At 46.2% G+C, this 10,681-nt stretch overlaps 5 non-coding genes across 5 annotated transcripts; all 5 read right to left on the reverse strand.

The window, feature by feature from the left end:
• Positions 1–357: 357 nt before the first annotated feature.
• LOC130310201 (U2 spliceosomal RNA) lies at positions 358–548 on the reverse strand. Its single transcript, XR_008858749.1, has one exon. It is a non-coding gene; the product is annotated as a U2 spliceosomal RNA (small nuclear RNA).
• Positions 549–2,631: 2,083 nt separating this feature from the next.
• Positions 2,632–2,822, reverse strand: LOC130310202 (U2 spliceosomal RNA). Its single transcript, XR_008858750.1, has one exon. It is a non-coding gene; the product is annotated as a U2 spliceosomal RNA (small nuclear RNA).
• A 2,097-nt stretch (positions 2,823–4,919) lies between these two features.
• LOC130310203 (U2 spliceosomal RNA) lies at positions 4,920–5,110 on the reverse strand. The gene has a single exon (XR_008858751.1). It is a non-coding gene; the product is annotated as a U2 spliceosomal RNA (small nuclear RNA).
• A 2,088-nt stretch (positions 5,111–7,198) lies between these two features.
• LOC130310204 (U2 spliceosomal RNA) lies at positions 7,199–7,389 on the reverse strand. The gene has a single exon (XR_008858752.1). It is a non-coding gene; the product is annotated as a U2 spliceosomal RNA (small nuclear RNA).
• Positions 7,390–9,467: 2,078 nt separating this feature from the next.
• On the reverse strand, positions 9,468–9,658 carry LOC130310206 (U2 spliceosomal RNA). The gene has a single exon (XR_008858754.1). It is a non-coding gene; the product is annotated as a U2 spliceosomal RNA (small nuclear RNA).
• Between the last annotated feature and the right edge of the window lie 1,023 nt (positions 9,659–10,681).

Consider the following 10,681-nt stretch of genomic DNA (forward strand, 5'->3'; position numbering starts at 1 on the left):
GAAGGGATGAGATTTTATATTTCTTCATAAGCATTAATCTTATTTTGTCAATTAGGAACATTCAGCACCCACCCGCTATCAAGGCAGCTGCCTATCATGTCATGCCCTACCTGCACAGGTGTGCTGGCTACTCAAATGATCCAATTAAGGAGGCCATTTAGTCAGCAGCAGCAGAAGTCCTGTGCCTGGACGCTCCAACAGCGGCCAGACACAAGCAGAAGCAGAAGCAGCAGCAGCACCACCTTTTGTTTTTTGGCTGCAGCAGCAGCAGCAGCAAGGCCCACAGGGCTGGCTAGCTGGCTAGCCAGCAAGCAGGTAGCAATGAAAGTAGGAATCTTTCTTTTTAACCCTGTAAGGGGGTGGTGCACTGTACCCGAAGATACTGCCATATCGGGTCAATGCATAGGGCGACGGAAGCAAGCTTCGAAATCGGCCCCCGTTCTCAAAAATCCATTTAATATATGGTCCCCAGATAGGGGACGTATCAGATATTAAACTGATAAGAACAGATACTACACTTGATCTTAGCCAAAAGGCCGAGAAGCGATAACCGTGAAAGGGGCGGGCCCAACAAGGTCCCCTTCATGGGCACTATCACTGCTTGCTGTCAGGGAGGCTGCCAGACAATTTTCCATGCACACTCTGGGCTGGGGGGCAGTCAACCACCAGTACACACAGCAGAACCTAAACCCATACCATTATTGCTAAGCAGCAAGACAGGGGCCCATTGCACTCCCACGGGGCCTTTTTAAATGCAATCCATAACCCGGATTTGCCAGGAACCCTTCTTACTCCTCCTACTTGCATGTGACACTGGGCTTAGGATCTGCATAGGAAACACACACACAAGCACACACCTACCTTTGTTGCCTGCAGATGCCTCCTTGGCTGTCCCCAAACGGTATCAAACCAACACCCACGGGAAGCTGTAAGCATAGAGGACATGCCTGCACCCCATTGGACTTACCTGTGTGGGTTAAACCCGGGTTATTTGACAACCTATGGCGGTGATGGTTCTGCTCAGGCAGAGCAGTGCTGATGCTCCTCATAAAGCTGTCGCTGCTGTGAAGGTTCTAGGTGACATCACAAATCCCTATGGTTACATACACAACAAAGCTGGGTTGTTGTTGTTTACACTCTGCAAGGCCTGTGGAAGTGAGTGACATCATAGCACTGTAGTTCTGAGGGTTCTAGATGGATGCAACAATCTCCTGTTGCTTCTATGAAGGCCATAATAGACGACATCACCAAACAGCTCCATAGTCACATACACAGCAAAGGAGAGATGTTGTTTACACCTAGTGATGTCAGTGGTATTGAGTGACATCACAGCACAGTGCTAAGGCTCCTGGGCCTGGACACAGCAGCGGCTGCAATATCTCAACGGAGAATACGTTTATATATATGTGTGTGTGTGCGCGTATATATATATATATATATATATATATATATATATATATATATTTCTCCGCCGAAATCACTTTTAAACCCATTTCCACCTTTTTTTCCCTTCTCTTCCTCTTACTTTTTTTTCACGTTTTTTTACGTTTTTCTCCTTTTCGCCTCTTTTCTGGGCGTATTATTCTTCTTTTTCTTCTTTTTTTTCGTCTAATGCATACCCCATCAGTGTAGCAATGCTTATTCAATACCGCCAGCAGATGGAGACACTGGGGGATAATTTTCTAAGGATTTATACTGATTTTTCCTGTCTGAATTTGTCGCACAGAAAGTTGCAGGCCAAATATGTGTGACATTTCTGCGACTTTAGCTTCTAGAGCATTTTTACAACATTATACATAGGTGCTGAATACATAAAAAGCGACTGTTCAGCGACAGACAAGTCGCATCGGCTGAAAGTAGGCCAGAATGTCAGTCCATGTTGGAGCAGGTTTAGATACAGTCTAAAGCATAGATCTCAAAGTCTGTGCACAGAATTTAGCAAGGGCCTCGCACCTTCTGATGCATCAGGTAGGTGCACAATAGCATAGCCTAACCCTCTGTACTTTGGTCTATATTGATGCGGGACATAGACAGCCAGCTGATGACCAATCCATTAGTGCAATGGATGGCTGGAAGCATTTGTCTTTGCCTTTGCAATACCACAGAAGCAATGCATGGTCAATGTACAGCAATGACACACCTGTGTGAACAGCCAGGAGACCCCCCCCCCCATGTTATGTTACATAGTTACATAGTTAGTACGGTCGAAAAAAGACATATGTCCATCAAGTTCAACCAGGGAATTAAGGGGTAGGGGTGTGGCGCGATATTGGGGAAGGGATGAGATTTTATATTTCTTCATAAGCATTAATCTTATTTTGTCAATTAGGAACATTCAGCACCCACCCGCTATCAAGGCAGCTGCCTATCATGTCATGCCCTACCTGCACAGGTGTGCTGGCTACTCAAATGATCCAATTAAGGAGGCCATTTAGTCAGCAGCAGCAGAAGTCCTGTGCCTGGACGCTCCAACAGCGGCCAGACACAAGCAGAAGCAGAAGCAGCAGCAGCACCACCTTTTGTTTTTTGGTTGCAGCAGCAGCAGCAGCAAGGCCCACAGGGCTGGCTAGCTGGCTAGCCAGCAAGCAGGTAGCAATGAAAGTAGGAATCTTTCTTTTTAACCCTGTAAGGGGGTGGTGCACTGTACCCGAAGATACTGCCATATCGGGTCAATGCATAGGGCGACGGAAGCAAGCTTCGAAATCGGCCCCCGTTCTCAAAAATCCATTTAATATATGGTCCCCAGATAGGGGACGTATCAGATATTAAACTGATAAGAACAGATACTACACTTGATCTTAGCCAAAAGGCCGAGAAGCGATAACCGTGAAAGGGGCGGGCCCAACAAGGTCCCCTTCATGGGCACTATCACTGCTTGCTGTCAGGGAGGCTGCCAGACAATTTTCCATGCACACTCTGGGCTGGGGGGCAGTCAACCACCAGTACACACAGCAGAACCTAAACCCATACCATTATTGCTAAGCAGCAAGACAGGGGCCCATTGCACTCCCACGGGGCCTTTTTAAATGCAATCCATAACCCGGATTTGCCAGGAACCCTTCTTACTCCTCCTACTTGCATGTGACACTGGGCTTAGGATCTGCATAGGAAACACACACACAAGCACACACCTACCTTTGTTGCCTGCAGATGCCTCCTTGGCTGTCCCCAAACGGTATCAAACCAACACCCACGGGAAGCTGTAAGCATAGAGGACATGCCTGCACCCCATTGGACTTACCTGTGTGGGTTAAACCCGGGTTATTTGACAACCTATGGCGGTGATGGTTCTGCTCAGGCAGAGCAGTGCTGATGCTCCTCATAAAGCTGTCGCTGCTGTGAAGGTTCTAGGTGACATCACAAATCCCTATGGTTACATACACAACAAAGCTGGGTTGTTGTTGTTTACACTCTGCAAGGCCTGTGGAAGTGAGTGACATCATAGCACTGTAGTTCTGAGGGTTCTAGATGGATGCAACAATCTCCTGTTGCTTCTATGAAGGCCATAATAGACGACATCACCAAACAGCTCCATAGTCACATACACAGCAAAGGAGAGATGTTGTTTACACCTAGTGATGTCAGTGGTATTGAGTGACATCACAGCACAGTGCTAAGGCTCCTGGGCCTGGACACAGCAGCGGCTGCAATATCTCAACGGAGAATACGTTTATATATATGTGTGTGTGTGCGCGTATATATATATATATATATATATATATATATATATATATATATATATATATATATATTTCTCCGCCGAAATCACTTTTAAACCCATTTCCACCTTTTTTTCCCTTCTCTTCCTCTTACTTTTTTTTCACGTTTTTTTACGTTTTTCTCCTTTTCGCCTCTTTTCTGGGCGTATTATTCTTCTTTTTCTTCTTTTTTTTCGTCTAATGCATACCCCATCAGTGCAGCAATGCTTATTCAATACCGCCAGCAGATGGAGACACTGGGGGATAATTTTCTAAGGATTTATACTGATTTTTCCTGTCTGAATTTGTCGCACAGAAAGTTGCAGGCCAAATATGTGTGACATTTCTGCGACTTTAGCTTCTAGAGCATTTTTACAACATTATACATAGGTGCTGAATACATAAAAAGCGACTGTTCAGCGACAGACAAGTCGCATCGGCTGAAAGTAGGCCAGAATGTCAGTCCATGTTGGAGCAGGTTTAGATACAGTCTAAAGCATAGATCTCAAAGTCTGTGCACAGAATTTAGCAAGGGCCTCGCACCTTCTGATGCATCAGGTAGGTGCACAATAGCATAGCCTAACCCTCTGTACTTTGGTCTATATTGATGCGGGACATAGACAGCCAGCTGATGACCAATCCATTAGTGCAATGGATGGCTGGAAGCATTTGTCTTTGCCTTTGCAATACCACAGAAGCAATGCATGGTCAATGTACAGCAATGACACACCTGTGTGAACAGCCAGGAGACCCCCCCCCCCATGTTATGTTACATAGTTACATAGTTAGTACGGTCGAAAAAAGACATATGTCCATCAAGTTCAACCAGGGAATTAAGGGGTAGGGGTGTGGCGCGATATTGGGGAAGGGATGAGATTTTATATTTCTTCATAAGCATTAATCTTATTTTGTCAATTAGGAACATTCAGCAGCCACCCGCTATCAAGGCAGCTGCCTATCATGTCATGCCCTACCTGCACAGGTGTGCTGGCTACTCAAATGATCCAATTAAGGAGGCCATTTAGTCAGCAGCAGCAGAAGTCCTGTGCCTGGACGCTCCAACAGCGGCCAGACACAAGCAGAAGCAGAAGCAGCAGCAGCACCACCTTTTGTTTTTTGGCTGCAGCAGCAGCAGCAGCAAGGCCCACAGGGCTGGCTAGCTGGCTAGCCAGCAAGCAGGTAGCAATGAAAGTAGGAATCTTTCTTTTTAACCCTGTAAGGGGGTGGTGCACTGTACCCGAAGATACTGCCATATCGGGTCAATGCATAGGGCGACGGAAGCAAGCTTCGAAATCGGCCCCCGTTCTCAAAAATCCATTTAATATATGGTCCCCAGATAGGGGACGTATCAGATATTAAACTGATAAGAACAGATACTACACTTGATCTTAGCCAAAAGGCCGAGAAGCGATAACCGTGAAAGGGGCGGGCCCAACAAGGTCCCCTTCATGGGCACTATCACTGCTTGCTGTCAGGGAGGCTGCCAGACAATTTTCCATGCACACTCTGGGCTGGGGGGCAGTCAACCACCAGTACACACAGCAGAACCTAAACCCATACCATTATTGCTAAGCAGCAAGACAGGGGCCCATTGCACTCCCACGGGGCCTTTTTAAATGCAATCCATAACCCGGATTTGCCAGGAACCCTTCTTACTCCTCCTACTTGCATGTGACACTGGGCTTAGGATCTGCATAGGAAACACACACACAAGCACACACCTACCTTTGTTGCCTGCAGATGCCTCCTTGGCTGTCCCCAAACGGTATCAAACCAACACCCACGGGAAGCTGTAAGCATAGAGGACATGCCTGCACCCCATTGGACTTACCTGTGTGGGTTAAACCCGGGTTATTTGACAACCTATGGCGGTGATGGTTCTGCTCAGGCAGAGCAGTGCTGATGCTCCTCATAAAGCTGTCGCTGCTGTGAAGGTTCTAGGTGACATCACAAATCCCTATGGTTACATACACAACAAAGCTGGGTTGTTGTTGTTTACACTCTGCAAGGCCTGTGGAAGTGAGTGACATCATAGCACTGTAGTTCTGAGGGTTCTAGATGGATGCAACAATCTCCTGTTGCTTCTATGAAGGCCATAATAGACGACATCACCAAACAGCTCCATAGTCACATACACAGCAAAGGAGAGATGTTGTTTACACCTAGTGATGTCAGTGGTATTGAGTGACATCACAGCACAGTGCTAAGGCTCCTGGGCCTGGACACAGCAGCGGCTGCAATATCTCAACGGAGAATACGTTTATATCTATGTGTGTGTGTGCGCGTATATATATATATATATATATATATATATATATATATATATATATTTCTCCGCCGAAATCACTTTTAAACCCATTTCCACCTTTTTTTCCCTTCTCTTCCTCTTACTTTTTTTTCACGTTTTTTTACGTTTTTCTCCTTTTCGCCTCTTTTCTGGGCGTATTATTCTTCTTTTTCTTCTTTTTTTTCGTCTAATGCATACCCCATCAGTGCAGCAATGCTTATTCAATACCGCCAGCAGATGGAGACACTGGGGGATAATTTTCTAAGGATTTATACTGATTTTTCCTGTCTGAATTTGTCGCACAGAAAGTTGCAGGCCAAATATGTGTGACATTTCTGCGACTTTAGCTTCTAGAGCATTTTTACAACATTATACATAGGTGCTGAATACATAAAAAGCGACTGTTCAGCGACAGACAAGTCGCATCGGCTGAAAGTAGGCCAGAATGTCAGTCCATGTTGGAGCAGGTTTAGATACAGTCTAAAGCATAGATCTCAAAGTCTGTGCACAGAATTTAGCAAGGGCCTCGCACCTTCTGATGCATCAGGTAGGTGCACAATAGCATAGCCTAACCCTCTGTACTTTGGTCTATATTGATGCGGGACATAGACAGCCAGCTGATGACCAATCCATTAGTGCAATGGATGGCTGGAAGCATTTGTCTTTGCCTTTGCAATACCACAGAAGCAATGCATGGTCAATGTACAGCAATGACACACCTGTGTGAACAGCCAGGAGACCCCCCCCCCCCCCATGTTATGTTACATAGTTACATAGTTAGTACGGTCGAAAAAAGACATATGTCCATCAAGTTCAACCAGGGAATTAAGGGGTAGGGGTGTGGCGCGATATTGGGGAAGGGATGAGATTTTATATTTCTTCATAAGCATTAATCTTATTTTGTCAATTAGGAACATTCAGCACCCACCCGCTATCAAGGCAGCTGCCTATCATGTCATGCCCTACCTGCACAGGTGTGCTGGCTACTCAAATGATCCAATTAAGGAGGCCATTTAGTCAGCAGCAGCAGAAGTCCTGTGCCTGGACGCTCCAACAGCGGCCAGACACAAGCAGAAGCAGAAGCAGCAGCAGCACCACCTTTTGTTTTTTGGCTGCAGCAGCAGCAGCAGCAAGGCCCACAGGGCTGGCTAGCTGGCTAGCCAGCAAGCAGGTAGCAATGAAAGTAGGAATCTTTCTTTTTAACCCTGTAAGGGGGTGGTGCACTGTACCCGAAGATACTGCCATATCGGGTCAATGCATAGGGCGACGGAAGCAAGCTTCGAAATCGGCCCCCGTTCTCAAAAATCCATTTAATATATGGTCCCCAGATAGGGGACGTATCAGATATTAAACTGATAAGAACAGATACTACACTTGATCTTAGCCAAAAGGCCGAGAAGCGATAACCGTGAAAGGGGCGGGCCCAACAAGGTCCCCTTCATGGGCACTATCACTGCTTGCTGTCAGGGAGGCTGCCAGACAATTTTCCATGCACACTCTGGGCTGGGGGGCAGTCAACCACCAGTACACACAGCAGAACCTAAACCCATACCATTATTGCTAAGCAGCAAGACAGGGGCCCATTGCACTCCCACGGGGCCTTTTTAAATGCAATCCATAACCCGGATTTGCCAGGAACCCTTCTTACTCCTCCTACTTGCATGTGACACTGGGCTTAGGATCTGCATAGGAAACACACACACAAGCACACACCTACCTTTGTTGCCTGCAGATGCCTCCTTGGCTGTCCCCAAACGGTATCAAACCAACACCCACGGGAAGCTGTAAGCATAGAGGACATGCCTGCACCCCATTGGACTTACCTGTGTGGGTTAAACCCGGGTTATTTGACAACCTATGGCGGTGATGGTTCTGCTCAGGCAGAGCAGTGCTGATGCTCCTCATAAAGCTGTCGCTGCTGTGAAGGTTCTAGGTGACATCACAAATCCCTATGGTTACATACACAACAAAGCTGGGTTGTTGTTGTTTACACTCTGCAAGGCCTGTGGAAGTGAGTGACATCATAGCACTGTAGTTCTGAGGGTTCTAGATGGATGCAACAATCTCCTGTTGCTTCTATGAAGGCCATAATAGACGACATCACCAAACAGCTCCATAGTCACATACACAGCAAAGGAGAGATGTTGTTTACACCTAGTGATGTCAGTGGTATTGAGTGACATCACAGCACAGTGCTAAGGCTCCTGGGCCTGGACACAGCAGCGGCTGCAATATCTCAACGGAGAATACGTTTTATATATATGTGTGTGTGTGCGCGTATATATATATATATATATATATATATATATATATATTTCTCCGCCGAAATCACTTTTAAACCCATTTCCACCTTTTTTTCCCTTCTCTTCCTCTTACTTTTTTTTCACGTTTTTTTACGTTTTTCTCCTTTTCGCCTCTTTTCTGGGCGTATTATTCTTCTTTTTCTTCTTTTTTTCGTCTAATGCATACCCCATCAGTGCAGCAATGCTTATTCAATACCGCCAGCAGATGGAGACACTGGGGGATAATTTTCTAAGGATTTATACTGATTTTTCCTGTCTGAATTTGTCGCACAGAAAGTTGCAGGCCAAATATGTGTGACATTTCTGCGACTTTAGCTTCTAGAGCATTTTTACAACATTATACATAGGTGCTGAATACATAAAAAGCGACTGTTCAGCGACAGACAAGTCGCATCGGCTGAAAGTAGGCCAGAATGTCAGTCCATGTTGGAGCAGGTTTAGATACAGTCTAAAGCATAGATCTCAAAGTCTGTGCACAGAATTTAGCAAGGGCCTCGCACCTTCTGATGCATCAGGTAGGTGCACAATAGCATAGCCTAACCCTCTGTACTTTGGTCTATATTGATGCGGGACATAGACAGCCAGCTGATGACCAATCCATTAGTGCAATGGATGGCTGGAAGCATTTGTCTTTGCCTTTGCAATACCACAGAAGCAATGCATGGTCAATGTACAGCAATGACACACCTGTGTGAACAGCCAGGAGACCCCCCCCCCCCATGTTATGTTACATAGTTACATAGTTAGTACGGTCGAAAAAAGACATATGTCCATCAAGTTCAACCAGGGAATTAAGGGGTAGGGGTGTGGCGCGATATTGGGGAAGGGATGAGATTTTATATTTCTTCATAAGCATTAATCTTATTTTGTCAATTAGGAACATTCAGCACCCACCCGCTATCAAGGCAGCTGCCTATCATGTCATGCCCTACCTGCACAGGTGTGCTGGCTACTCAAATGATCCAATTAAGGAGGCCATTTAGTCAGCAGCAGCAGAAGTCCTGTGCCTGGACGCTCCAACAGCGGCCAGACACAAGCAGAAGCAGAAGCAGCAGCAGCACCACCTTTTGTTTTTTGGCTGCAGCAGCAGCAGCAGCAAGGCCCACAGGGCTGGCTAGCTGGCTAGCCAGCAAGCAGGTAGCAATGAAAGTAGGAATCTTTCTTTTTAACCCTGTAAGGGGGTGGTGCACTGTACCCGAAGATACTGCCATATCGGGTCAATGCATAGGGCGACGGAAGCAAGCTTCGAAATCGGCCCCCGTTCTCAAAAATCCATTTAATATATGGTCCCCAGATAGGGGACGTATCAGATATTAAACTGATAAGAACAGATACTACACTTGATCTTAGCCAAAAGGCCGAGAAGCGATAACCGTGAAAGGGGCGGGCCCAACAAGGTCCCCTTCATGGGCACTATCACTGCTTGCTGTCAGGGAGGCTGCCAGACAATTTTCCATGCACACTCTGGGCTGGGGGGCAGTCAACCACCAGTACACACAGCAGAACCTAAACCCATACCATTATTGCTAAGCAGCAAGACAGGGGCCCATTGCACTCCCACGGGGCCTTTTTAAATGCAATCCATAACCCGGATTTGCCAGGAACCCTTCTTACTCCTCCTACTTGCATGTGACACTGGGCTTAGGATCTGCATAGGAAACACACACACAAGCACACACCTACCTTTGTTGCCTGCAGATGCCTCCTTGGCTGTCCCCAAACGGTATCAAACCAACACCCACGGGAAGCTGTAAGCATAGAGGACATGCCTGCACCCCATTGGACTTACCTGTGTGGGTTAAACCCGGGTTATTTGACAACCTATGGCGGTGATGGTTCTGCTCAGGCAGAGCAGTGCTGATGCTCCTCATAAAGCTGTCGCTGCTGTGAAGGTTCTAGGTGACATCACAAATCCCTATGGTTACATACACAACAAAGCTGGGTTGTTGTTGTTTACACTCTGCAAGGCCTGTGGAAGTGAGTGACATCATAGCACTGTAGTTCTGAGGGTTCTAGATGGATGCAACAATCTCCTGTTGCTTCTATGAAGGCCATAATAGACGACATCACCAAACAGCTCCATAGTCACATACACAGCAAAGGAGAGATGTTGTTTACACCTAGTGATGTCAGTGGTATTGAGTGACATCACAGCACAGTGCTAAGGCTCCTGGGCCTGGACACAGCAGCGGCTGCAATATCTCAACGGAGAATACGTTTATATATATGTGTGTGTGTGCGCGTATATATATATATATATATATATATATATATATATATTTCTCCGCCGAAATCACTTTTAAACCCATTTCCACCTTTTTTTCCCTTCTCTTCCTCTTACTTTTTTTTCACGTTTTTTTTACGTTTTTCTCCTTTTCGCCTCTTTTCTGGGC

The sequence above is a fragment of the Hyla sarda genome, unplaced genomic scaffold, assembly GCF_029499605.1.
Source record: "Hyla sarda isolate aHylSar1 unplaced genomic scaffold, aHylSar1.hap1 scaffold_1560, whole genome shotgun sequence".
NCBI lineage: Eukaryota > Metazoa > Chordata > Amphibia > Anura > Hylidae > Hyla > Hyla sarda.